General features: G+C 35.7%; 1 long non-coding RNA gene across 2 annotated transcripts in view; it reads right to left on the bottom strand.

Annotated features, from left to right (window-relative positions):
- LOC123387348 overlaps nt 1-12,207 on the bottom strand; it is a 69,187-nt gene extending 56,980 nt beyond the window's left edge. Inside the window, exons 1-2 of one of the 2 annotated variants that reach the window (XR_006601784.1) lie at nt 12,141-12,207; nt 11,912-11,986 (exon numbers count right to left, since the gene is read on the bottom strand). This is a non-coding gene — a long non-coding RNA (uncharacterized LOC123387348). Of the gene's footprint in view, nt 1-11,911; nt 12,108-12,140 lie in introns of those variants that run through there. The other variant, XR_006601785.1, reaches the window with a different exon arrangement.
- Between the last annotated feature and the right edge of the window lie 418 nt (nt 12,208-12,625).

The following is a 12,625-nucleotide window of genomic DNA, read 5'->3' as shown; positions in this document are numbered from 1 at the left end:
ACTTTTATAAGAAGTCTTGAAATTAATTGTGTTTATCTTATTTGTACTATAATTTAAATGAACTATATCCACCCACCCATACTTACACTTACACACATAGGTGTATATGCATGTATTATATACATGTATGTATTCTGTTTGTGGCATGTGTGTGTAGTGTAGACATATATCTTCTATCTATGTCTCTATCATCATCTATTATATCTCCATATGGAGCGTGAGAAAGAGAATAAAGAGACAAAGAATATGAAGAATACACAAAGAGAAATATGACATTTATGACATAATTGGATTTGAAAAAGGGGCTGGCTGTATAATGATAAAGGAGGAATTACTGTTCCAGGTTTTTAGGTGTGGCAATGGTGTTTTTTACTTTAAAAAGTCATTATCAGATGGATAGATGATAGATAAAAAGACAGAATATATGGATCAAATAATATGGTATGTGGGAGGTAGGGGGAGTGAATGGGCTTTGTAGCAGTTTTTATCTGGTGTTGGTTTTGTCTCCGAGGGGACATATGGCAAGGTCTGGAGATATTTTTAATTGTCATGACTGGGAAGCAAGTACTACTGCCATCAAATGTAGAGAACAAGGATCCTATTAAACATGCTAAAACACACAGGATAGTCTTTTCCCCTCTCATCCACACATAAAGAATTATTAAGTTTAAAATGTCAATACCACTAATGTTAAGAAACCACAGGTTATAGATGAAAACTTTAGTTTACTTTTGCATATGCTTAAACATTACCATAATAAAACATAAAAGTAAAATTAAAAGTACATGAGTTTTTTGGGGAGGTTTCATTTGGTCAGATAATGATGATTGAGAAGATGTTCAAATGTTACCAAAGAAATATTCCTCAGGAGAATTCAGTCACAGAAATATGCCAGTCATGGAGTCAATTTAAGATGATATACTTATCAAGCTGTAAAAAATGTCTTTATTTCTTAGAGAAGATTCAAGCCAAAAACTTATATATATATGTATATATATATACAGATATATATATATAACTTATATATTAAAGAAACTTAGCTAAAATAAGAGAAGCAGGAGAACCTATAAGTAAACCTAATAAATGAAAATCTGAAATTTAAAATAAGACGTTTGAGGGAGTAATGATTCATTTAATAAAATATGTTTTTAAAAGGGATTCACTGTACCATTTCTCTAAATAAAGCTCTCTACTGCATTGATTTGAATTGATTTACACATATTTGACTAAAATGAGTATTTTCTGGAACTTCCATGGGGTGTTAATAAAGTGTGACAAAAACACTAGGTTTAAAATGGGCTCAGTTATGTGCTTAAAATGTTCAGTAAGAAAACATTTTGGACACCTATGAGAAAATCCTCTAGTTAGAAGCTGATTTATGGTTGATCCTATAGTCATGTATTACGTTTAAAATGCAAAATGTAGTCAATTAAATTTCTTCCATATCAGTTAAAGACCCTGGAAGAGAGGCATAGTCTAGAAAATTTAGTGAGACGAGCAGTACGAAAAAACTCAACTTTTACTTATTTGCCAATGTCTTAGAAAAGAAGTAGGTGGCATAAGTCATGTTTCTGTATTCTGTTCTGATAAAGGATGATATGGATGAGTAAAAGGGGAGTTCCTACCTTTTTCCTAAAAGGAAATTTGGCATACTATTGTTTTTTTAAGAGATTTAATGGAAGGTCACCATGATAGCAATGACTAATAGGATTTCTTCGGTGACACTTTGCTCTGATAAGACATAATTCAAGCAAAAACAAGTTCTTTGAACAGTATCTTAGGGTACCATGCTATCAGTGAACTCAGCAAATGAAAGTTATTTATCCATCTAACAAATGTTTACCAAGCACTTCTATGTGTCAGGAACAGTTGATCTTTTCAGAACTCACAGTGAGAGAGAGAAAATAAACCATTAAAAATACTAAATGTGAGGTAATCATAAATTTTTTTAAGCATATTAACCTATTAGGACAAATAAGCAGTAAAAGGAATGAGAAAGCCACTGAGCATAATGATGTTAAGGGAATGGCTATCTGAGAAACTGATATTTTAGTTAGGAGAGGAAAAGGCCATAAAAGAGAAAAACTTTCAGGTGGATGGCAAGAGTGAAGCCGTGTAGGAGGAATTACTCTGTCATGCACTAACTACAAGGGTAAATAGGCCCATGTGTCCTGAGCATTGTGAGGGATGTGGAAAGCAATGGGTTGAGGAGTAGCTAGGGGCTTTGGAATTGTTCTAAGTATTATGGGAACTATTGAAGTATTGAGAGCAGGAGGGCAACATAATCTGATTTGGGTTTAAAAGGATCACTGGACTGCTGTGTAGAGGATGTACTTTATTGAGGCGAGATTATGAGCTCAGTGGAGTAGTCCAAGGAAGATGGGATGGTTCCCTGGATCAGTACAGTGGCAATAGTAGCATCAAAAAATGGTTATTCAGGTTATTGTTTGATGGTTAATACGGAAATATTTGCCTATAAATTGAATACTATGTTTAGAAGGAAAAGAAGAATTAAAGAGGATTATTATTTTTTTAGTCAATCCACCTGAAGGAACAATGGAATTTATTGAGGAAACTGTGGAAGGAAAGCTTTAGATGGAGAGAAAAAAAAAATTGTTTTGGGGGGGAAGATAAAGTGTGAAATGCCTTTTAGATATGAAGTGGAAATGTGGGAAGGCAATTGGATATAATGGGTATGTAGTTCAGGATAAAGGTCTAGACTAGGGATATAATTTTGGAGTCACCAGACTATCAATAGTACTTTTTCTTTTAAAATGGGATTGAATGAGTTAACATGGGCATATGAGTGAAGAGAAAAGAGAAGAGCTGACAAAAATGAAACACTCTAATAGAAGGTTGTCAGGGGAGCAGGAACTATCAATGACACTGAACATAAGCGCTTCCGAAGTAAATATAAAGCCAGGGATGTGTTGTGTTCTATAAGTCAAGTGAAGAAAATATTTTAAAAAGGAAGAAACAATCAGTTCCATTACCTGCATCTGATACTTCCAGGTAAAATGAGGTAAGACCATTAGTGAAGACACAGGTCAACATTGCAATAGCAGTTTTAATGGAGTTTTATAATTATCTCCATTTGGATTGAATTAAAGTGGTTTCAAGACAGAGTACAGTAAAAGGGTAGAGAAAGAAAGGAATACTTGTTCTTTTCAGAAAAATTTTTATGGTACACCACATATGCTGAAAAAGTAGAACAACCCATGACCAGGCCCGGTGATGGATATTAAGGAGGGCACAGATTGCATGGCGCCTTGGGTGTTATATGTAAACAATGAATCATGGAACACTACATCAAAAACTAATGATGTACTGTATGGTGATGAACATAACACAATAAAAAAAATAAGTAAAACTAAACCAATACATAAAATTTTAAAAAGGAATAAAACATTTTGATGAGCTTATAGAAAAGGAATTTAAAAAAAAATTAAGTCAGTAATTTTAGGAATGAGGTGAATCTCAAAATTGCTTTTTATTTCCTTGATGATGTTATCATTCAGGAAGCTAAATGTTTCACGGACACAGCTGTTAGTATAATTGTTACCAGGTTTGGTGTTGAGTTTTTCTGTAAGTTCGGAAGAATTCTGTAGGGAAACGAACAAAGATAACTTTAGTAGTACCGTTCTGTTTAGAGCATTTGTCATTGGAGCACCAATGACAGAGATGTACTATTATTTGTTATTTTTCTCTTGCAAGAATAAGATAAATTAAAATATATCTCATCTTTGGAACTTATTCAGAAAATAGTACTACTTTTGTTGATTAATCCTTATTCTAGCTCAAAAATAGTTCAAATTTACACATAGATATTAGAATGAATGGATCTAGAATGAATAGCATGAATGAATCTGGGTGGCGGGATGGCAGGGAGGGGAAAGTAGCCTATCTTGGAAAAGATAATTTCAAGGAAAGAACTGTAAGGTTGTGATTACAAATGGTTTTAAAATTTGGTAACTTCCTCTATTATGTATAGGATTAGACTTGTTCCTCTCTGTTCAGGAAGAAGTAAAGAATTTAACTATTCCTTTCATTTTACTATAGAGCCAGATACCATGGAGTATGTGTGGAGATCTGAGTGGCCCAATGTATGATGTTCCTCAGATTTTGTTCTACAGTTAATTGATAAAGAACTCATCTCTGGGCCACGAGCCACTTGCTCAACAGAAAAGCATGTTACCCCATCTACCAACACTGCCATCTTTGTGGCAAAGTGGCCCCCAAGACGAAGGTCAGTTTCTACTGTGGCTTCCCTTGGCTCCTACACAATGAGACCTTCAGCAGTGAAAGAACTGAGGCCAAACATAAATAGCTCTAAAGAGTCTATGGCTTCCACACCACTCTGGACTTAGATAAAGGATCATATTGTAGGACATGAGACCTGACTTCCCTAGCAGCTTTCTAAAGTGTCTAGTTGACACAACTGGGAAATTTGTGGAAGAGTTAATATGCCTGTGATTAATTGTGGGCCTCTAAGAAAAAAAGGGGACAAAATCAAGAAGCCTGATTTTTCCTAGGCAACTATTATAAGGCCCCAAGGCTCTGAACAACCTTGGCTACACTTTCTAAATGACTGTATCATGGCTATGCTTTCTAGCATAACTTTGGATAATTTGGAACTACATATCCGTTATTTGGTTTATCTTCTTCCCTTCATCACCCTTGTTGTCCTGGGATTGTACCTCACAATAGGTTCTCAGCATGTAATATTTTCTCTAATTCTATTTTTTTAGAAATATTTGTTACTATAGAGACCTTGATGTGAGGTGAAAAAGAGTTTTGGCTACACTTGAACAAATGCACGTATGTTTTATTAGGGTGAATTCTTCTCATTGTTAAAGATGAAGAAAATGGAGTGTGAGAATTTCATATTCATTGTTATTTTTTAAATGTTTATTGACTCCTTATTTCTTATTGTCTGAGAGAAGAGGTTAAACGTGAAAAATATATCTAATATTAATCCTTCCCTCATGCGACTTTCAGTCTAGTGAACAGATGTTAAAGTTAGGGTCTAATAAAAACAATAATCCACCTCTTGGGGAAATCACATATTGATGGGACCAGGAGGAGTTATGGCTACAATCCCATAAAAATTCTAGATGATGGTAAGAGCCAGTAAAACCATACATCTTCTTCAACTCTAAAGAGCTGTTTAGTAAGTAGAAGGTAGTAGCAGAGTGGCAGTAGGGGACATTTGAAAATAAACAGGTGAGAGATATCAACCTTAGAAGATATACAGTGACTACCATTATCTCTAACAGTAGCAGAGCCATTGAATTCAGTAAAAGGTCCTGGAGCTGTGTACATGGCAGGTTAGCCTGAGCTCACTATGCTCTTTTCCTATGAATTTAAAGGTTGCTTAGCAGTAGTAGGTTGGGTACTCAACTGGAAACTAGACTGTGTTGGTGAACTTCTGTTTGGCCTTTCAGATCTACTCTCTTTCCCTCTCTGACCTCCTCCCTATCAAGGAGGTAGATCTATCAGAACTACCTCAATGACTTTCCTTCTTTTCTCTCTTGGATACTAGCCATAAGTGGCCAAGCAGGAACACTGGCTGGAGAGGAGAGGAATGGAGAGAAATGAGTAGACCCACTCTCTGCAGATATTCTAGAGTAAGTTGAAACCCTTGGTGGTCATGTGGATCTCTCCTCACAACTCTCTTTCTGCAGGTTCTAGTACACTTTCCCTCTTGGTGTCCCACTGTTATATCATCAGAGTACTGCACTAGCCCTACTTTGTGATTATAGACACACTTTTTTAAACAGTACCTCTATTAAGTTCTTCTAAAATTACTCAGTTTGACTGTGCCATCTATCTCCTTCTGTGATTCTAACACCCAGAATCATAAAAGAAAACATTCTGAACACTTCTTTATAATCTTGATTGTCATCGCAGTTCCTAGAGAAGTTCCCATAACAAAACTTTGCACAGAAATAGTAATGGGCATTTTTATGAAGAATGCCATGTTATATTTTCTTGGAAACATGAGTGTGTCATAGTGTTAAAAGAAGCCAAAGAATCCCAGTGCAAACTACTAGTTCTCTATGAGGAAACAGTGTTCCCAGGGGGCTGCTGGTGGCCTTCTATTTACATCCCTCAGCTCCCTTATTAAAGAATCTGAGATTTCTAAGGACCTGGGACCTTTTCCTGAACCATCTAGCATTTGCTTTAGGAAAGGGCAGGTTCTCTCAGCATGCCACCTTCAGAATACCAACATGCACAGCAATAGAGAGAAAAGCTTGTTATTTTATCTTCCGGGCAGAGAGCTTCACTTTGAGTTCTCCCACCTGAAGGAGAAAATGCCAATAAATTTACACCATCATTAAAATAGCATATGATTATTGTGATGATACTGTTGTTCAGTGTAAATGGGAAAAAAAAAGAAAGAAAGAAAACCAATAATCTTGAGAACAGTAATATCTTTAGTTCTGCTGAAAGGTGAGCTGTGTGTCATTGAATATCAATAGATATAGCTGAGAAGATAAAAATAGATTTACCTTTACATTAGCAGAGCAGAAAGTAAAAATACTAATGAAAAAGAGCTTCCTGTTCCAACCAGCCCCACACAGCATGGTGCCATGCAAGGGGCAGGGCCAGACAAGCTCTCTCTGCAAAATCATTGACACTGTTAGATTTGCCAGTCAGGTATTTCTTTACACCCAACTTTTAACAGTATGAAAGCATTTATATTCCATCCTCACTAAGTCACCATCTCCACAGTCTTTTAACAATGTGAGCCCTCTTTTCTAGTTTTTTTTTTTTTTCATTCAAGTTATGCTATGTGAATATTGCCAAAGGAGATACATTCCAGTACTTAAAATTCCTGACCAAAGAGGAATTCCCTGGGTGAAGGAAAGCAGTTTCCTACAGTCTACCAGTTAGCTGTCATGCCTCAGTTTCTTCAGATGTCAGTTTTCTAGGCACTTTTCATTCTCAGCCAGGCTCCCTTCCTCAGACCTTTCATTCCCTTCTTCATTTCTCTCTCTCTTATTTCCTCTTCTTCTCTTATTTTCTCTTCTTCTCTCTTTTTGGCCCCTCTGCAAAAAGAGAGGCCTGGACCTGATATTTTCTGTGACCCTCTAAGTAGTCTGAGGCACATGTTGTGTATCACATACATGTGAACAAATGGGCAGGTGGACAGAGCATATTGATCCATTCTTTACTAGGAGAAAATTAAAGATGAAATCATGGGGTTGAGGGACACCTGGTTGGGTCAGTCAGTTAAGGGACTGACTCATGATTTCAGCTGAGGTCATGGATCTCAGGGTCTTGAGATCAAGCTCCTATTCAGGCTCCATGCTCAGTGGGAAGTCTGCTTGAGATTCTCTCTCTCTCACTTTCCCCACTAAAATAAATGAATAAATCCTGAAAAGAAATCATGAGGTTAAAGCATAGGATATTGGCTTTGTCTACTAAAATATTATTAAAACAGCCCATTAAATTTTTAAACACCAGAGTTTTAAAATATTTTTTCAGAGTATTAAAATATTACAAAAGCTTCCTTACCTCTTTTGAGTAGCATTTTTGCTATAATTTAGATAGTATATATGTCTGTACACTCAACTAAGAGTAGCTGCCTACCTTAGAAAAAAGAAAAATGCATAGAATTTTAGTAGGGTAGTAGACGGTGAGAAAAAATGATGACTCAGTGCCCCATATATATATATGAAAACCTGAGAAGGATATACAGAGTAGAAACCCTTCCCCATTCTACCCCAAAACTACAAAGGTTGGGTAATTTAAGGATTATAGACAAATTCACTTAGAGAGATGTTTTGGGGAGTCAAAGTATCTCCATCCGTGGCTATTATCTTAGATTCAGCTACTTAGAATTAGGGTTTGTGGCAGAAATCTCTTTGAAAGTGATTCACAAGAAGGAGGGCTCTAAAGGGAAACCTGAGTGATAGGGTAGGGGAAGAAACTATGCAAAGATGTGGTTTTGGGAGGAATATATGGAGATCTGATCCCGATGGGAGCTCTGGCACATGAATTCCACCACTTGTAATTTATGGGGGCCATCATCCAATCACTGGCTACTGGCGACCCTTGGGAGGGAGTGGGGCATAGTCTCCTGGCATCTCCCTAAAAGGTAGGTCCCTTTAGCCAAGGACAATCTTCCAAAGAAGAGTGCAGATGTGAACAATTATCAGCCAACACTGCAAAAACTGAGGCATGGATGAACCATGCCTCAGTGTGCACCAGCTGAATTTCCTATAGGAACATTTTCCAACTCAGTTTAACTCAACGATTATGGGGCATCTAATATTTTCAAGAAATAGGTATAGCAATATGGGCAGTAATAAATAAATGTATGCTTTCTACCCTCAAGGAGCTCCTAGTCTGATATATGAGACAAATATGTACTCAAATACTGAACTGTGATCTGATTTTCAGATGATGATCATAATCTGATCTAGAATTGTTCTGAGAGATGTCAGGGGCTGAATTATAAAGAATTCAGATCTGCTTTTCTTGTCTACCACCACTTGAAAGGGTAGTTCATCAAATCTCATGGCTTTTAAACCCACCTGATTACTCCCAAATCTGTATCTCCACTTTGAACATCTCCCTTCAACTCTAAAGTCATATGTCCAACTGTCTATGATACACCTCTTTCTTTACTATCTAACATGCATGTAAAACTTAAGGAGTCCAAAGTGGAACACCATTTTTGTCCCTGCCAGCTACTTTTTCTAGATTTCTCATCTCAGTAAATGTCAGCTCCAAATTTCTAGATAAATAGACCAAGAATTTTAGATTCATTCTTAAAAACTCTTTTTGGGGCACCTGGGTGGCTCAGTGGGTTAAAGCCTCTGCCTTCAGCTCACGTCATGATCCCAGGGTCCTGGGATCAGCCCCAAATTGGCTTTCTGCTCAGCAGAGAGCATGTTTCCTCCTCTCTCTCTGCCTTCTTTTCTGCCTACTTGTGATTTCTGTCTGTCAAATAAATAAAACCTTTAAAAACAAAACAAAACAACAACAACAACAACAAAAGCTCTCCTTTTGTAAAGCCCCCATCAGTAAGCCATGTCTATTCAACCTATGATATTTCACTTCTTTCACCTCTACTACTACGACCCTGGTCATCATCAACTATCAGCTCTTGCCTGGATAATGGCTAGAGTACAGAATGGTCTCTATTCACTTTCTTGAATCCACCCCTCTCTATACTTCCATCCTTGGTCACATATGTAGTCTCTTCTCACCAAAGGAGCCAAAATGACTGATTCAAAACACAAGCCATATCGTATCATTCCTCTGCTTTCATTATTTTACTTGGAGAAAAAAATACAAAGTCTTATAATTTCCTAAATGGCATTCTATGACTTAATGTGTCCATCCTACCTATCAAAATGGGCCATAGCTCAGAAAATGAGCCAATGCTAGAATTTGTAGCTGGCAAGTATGGACATATCATCTTTTATTTACAGTTATGGGAGTGACCATAGTTACTTTTGTAGAAAAATAAGTCAGAAGATAAAACGCTTGGCACAGAACTTTGAGGAACTTCAACTTTTGTAGTTGAGTGAAGGTTGGAAGGATTGGGTCAGGAGATAAAGAAGCAAACTGTAGCCTTTGAGAAAAGTATCAAGATAGTGTAGGTCTTAAGAGCTAGGGGTTGAAGACTGAGACTTTTTCTCTAACTCAAGAAGCTAGAGTAGATTCCTGGTACCTGTAAACTAACTCAATGACTGAATTTTATATTTTTGCAGTTGATGTATTCTTCAATCACTGAATGATTTTAAATATAATCATTGACTATTACTACTCTTTATAAATGATTGACTATTATTTATAAATGATTGACTATTACTACTCTTTATTTTCTGTAATTACAAAGTCAAATAGTTGTATCTGAGTGCCTTATCATGCTAGACATCTATCTCCACAGTTCCTATTTACAATGACCATCTTTGTGATAAATACTTTGAACATGTCTCGTTATTTAGTATTGATACTCTTTCCAAACAATTTTGGTTACCTTAGGCTTCTTACATTTTCTATTTAGAAAGAAAAGATGATCATGATATTTGGCCTATACTACTTCTGATTTCTGCAGTATTGAATTTCAGAGTTTTATAGTTTTCACTATGTAAAAATCTTAGGAAATCTTCCTAATACTTTGAGGTATAAATGAATGAACACTAGAATTTGAATAAGATCATTAAAATAAAGTATATTACATTACATTATATTATATATACCTAATATAACCATAATAAGGCTAAAAGAGATAATATATTCCAATGTATTTGGTAAAGATAAAAAAATTATGTAAGTGCAAATTATCTATTTAACAGTCAGATATTGCAATGCATATTATGTAGAGTAATATGATGAGTAAAGAAGTATCCAAGAATAAATATCATCAAGTATCTTCCTCAAAAAAGACACTTTCATTCTAGTATTGGAAGACCAGAGTAATTTTAACATAAATTGGAATACACTAAGATGTAAAACTTAAAAAGAGAGGCACCTTCATGTTCACTGTGATTTTATTTCTTCAATACTCAAAAATGTCATAGAGAATGCCCTCGATTAATGCTTATTGAATAGATCAAATGATAAAGGAATTCAAAGAAATAAATAGATGAAAACAATTTGCAAAATATAAAATCATATTCAAGTATAAACACAAGGCAGTGTTATGAATTTTCAAAGCACAGAAAACATACTTCTGAGTAAAGAGCAATGATGAAGTTCCATGAGAAGGGGCATTTGACTGGACTTTACAAACTGGGTAGATTTTAACAAGTAGAGATTCGGATTATTTGTAGAATGGAGGAATGAGGAAAGCAAAGGTTAAAAAGGGTTGGCAAGCACAAATGTGCTCAGTTCTGCTGGTACTAAGAATATAAAATTGGATAGCTTTAGAAGATAAGGTTGTTTTAATATAGGTTTTGCCCCAAACATGGTAATCAATACTGTAGGCTAAATTCTACACAATCTAAGGAAAAACTGTTTTTGAACAGTTGAGTATATTGAGAAATAGGAAACTACCTTTGAAAAAAATAGTCATGCTGTGGTGAAAAGATAACTTAATTAAAAGCTAAGACATTTTATATTAGTCATATAGGATAATTAGAAAAATAGCATTGACTAAGTGTTGACTAAATAGGAGCTCTCACTCCCACTGAAAAACCTATTAAGAAAAAGGCTATAAACTATGGAGAAATGTTTGCTATTTGTCACTGTTTAAATAACTACTGCATTGACTGAAATGTTTAAAGAACTAAATATTTTTCCACAGTTGCAGCCACCTGGTGAGCTGCTAACAGTTAGACAAAGGCAACCTTAAGGAAACATATTTATCATGACACCCCATGCAGTTACAGCCATAGAGAGTTCAACTCCAAAATGGATATTTCCCTTGGGCTGTAAAATTTTGTTTTAGAAAAAACTCCTTAGGGGAATTAAACCTCCCTTTGCTTTTTAATTGATTTGAGTTTTATAGTTATTCAATTATTCTGATGTTCAATAAACTTTTATTAAACCTATGTGTGCCTAACACAAGCCCAGGCACTGAGGGAATAAATAAGATGGGTTTTCACACTATTAGAATCGATACCTAAAATAGAAACATTACATCCACTTTGATGGCAGATGAACTCAAGAGAGATGCTTTCTAATTATTTATACAGAAGATATAAAATTGTTCTTCATTATGTCCATTTTGATTCCAGTGCCAAGAACATGCATAAGTGGCAATTAAATGCAAAATTATGACCTACATCACAATCCATTTACTTTAAAGATGAACAGGGTGGAAGATATACCATATAATCTTCATTACTTTCCTAGGTTTTGCCAAGAAAACTTCTTAGATAATATTTATTTAATGTATAAGCTTAGTGTAAAGTAAGTTTAAAAAAATGTAGATGAATATAACACTTACTTTCCATGATATAAAGAAGTGCAGGCCTTCCCCACAAACTCCAGTTCATTCTGTCCACGGAGAAAAGATGCAGAACTAAAGTTTAAAAAAAAAAAAAAGCATTTATTTGGGGTCTTAGAATTGCAATTTAGGAAACAGATTTATGTGGCAGCCCACTTGGGAACAAAATTGTGTCCACTAAGGAATAAAAATCAGAGGTTTCTAAAGACAAAGGGAGCTGCTTTTATACCTGTTTGCAAAGAATTTTAATCGGTATTGGTGGCAGAAAAGGAATTTCAGTTCCATTTAATTGTTTGCTAAGCCTCTCCATAAGCATAAGTCCTGTACTGTAGGAAGTTTCAGGTGCTTGTGTAGAGTCCTTGGAATATTTGTGGTTGGCCCACTTCAAGAGTTAAGGTTTTGCCCACTGAGTGCATGCATAGGGCCTGTTGCCTTGCTGGCTTCTCAGCTCTATTTTAAAAGCCCTTGATGTAAGTGACCCCATTTTATTTCACCTTTCACAATCCTCAGAAATTATCCCTCTTTAGAAATGGTTATAGCAATCCCTGCTTTTTCCCTAGATTTACCCATCTCTCTCTATTTTGCTCTTGCTCTCATTCTGCCTTCATCTCTTTACCTATCTGGAAGTGTGCATTTTGTTTTTTATTAATGGTGGGATCAGGGATGCCTGGAGGGCTCAATCAGTTAAGTGTCTGCCTTCTGCTCAGGTCATAA

Source organism: Mustela putorius, unplaced genomic scaffold (genome assembly GCF_011764305.1).
Source record: "Mustela putorius furo isolate JIRA1106 unplaced genomic scaffold, ASM1176430v1.1 tig00003853_pilon_pilon_pilon, whole genome shotgun sequence".
Lineage (NCBI taxonomy): Eukaryota > Metazoa > Chordata > Mammalia > Carnivora > Mustelidae > Mustela > Mustela putorius.
Note: the sequence above shows the minus strand (reverse complement) of the source record. Positions and strands in the feature narration are given on the sequence as shown.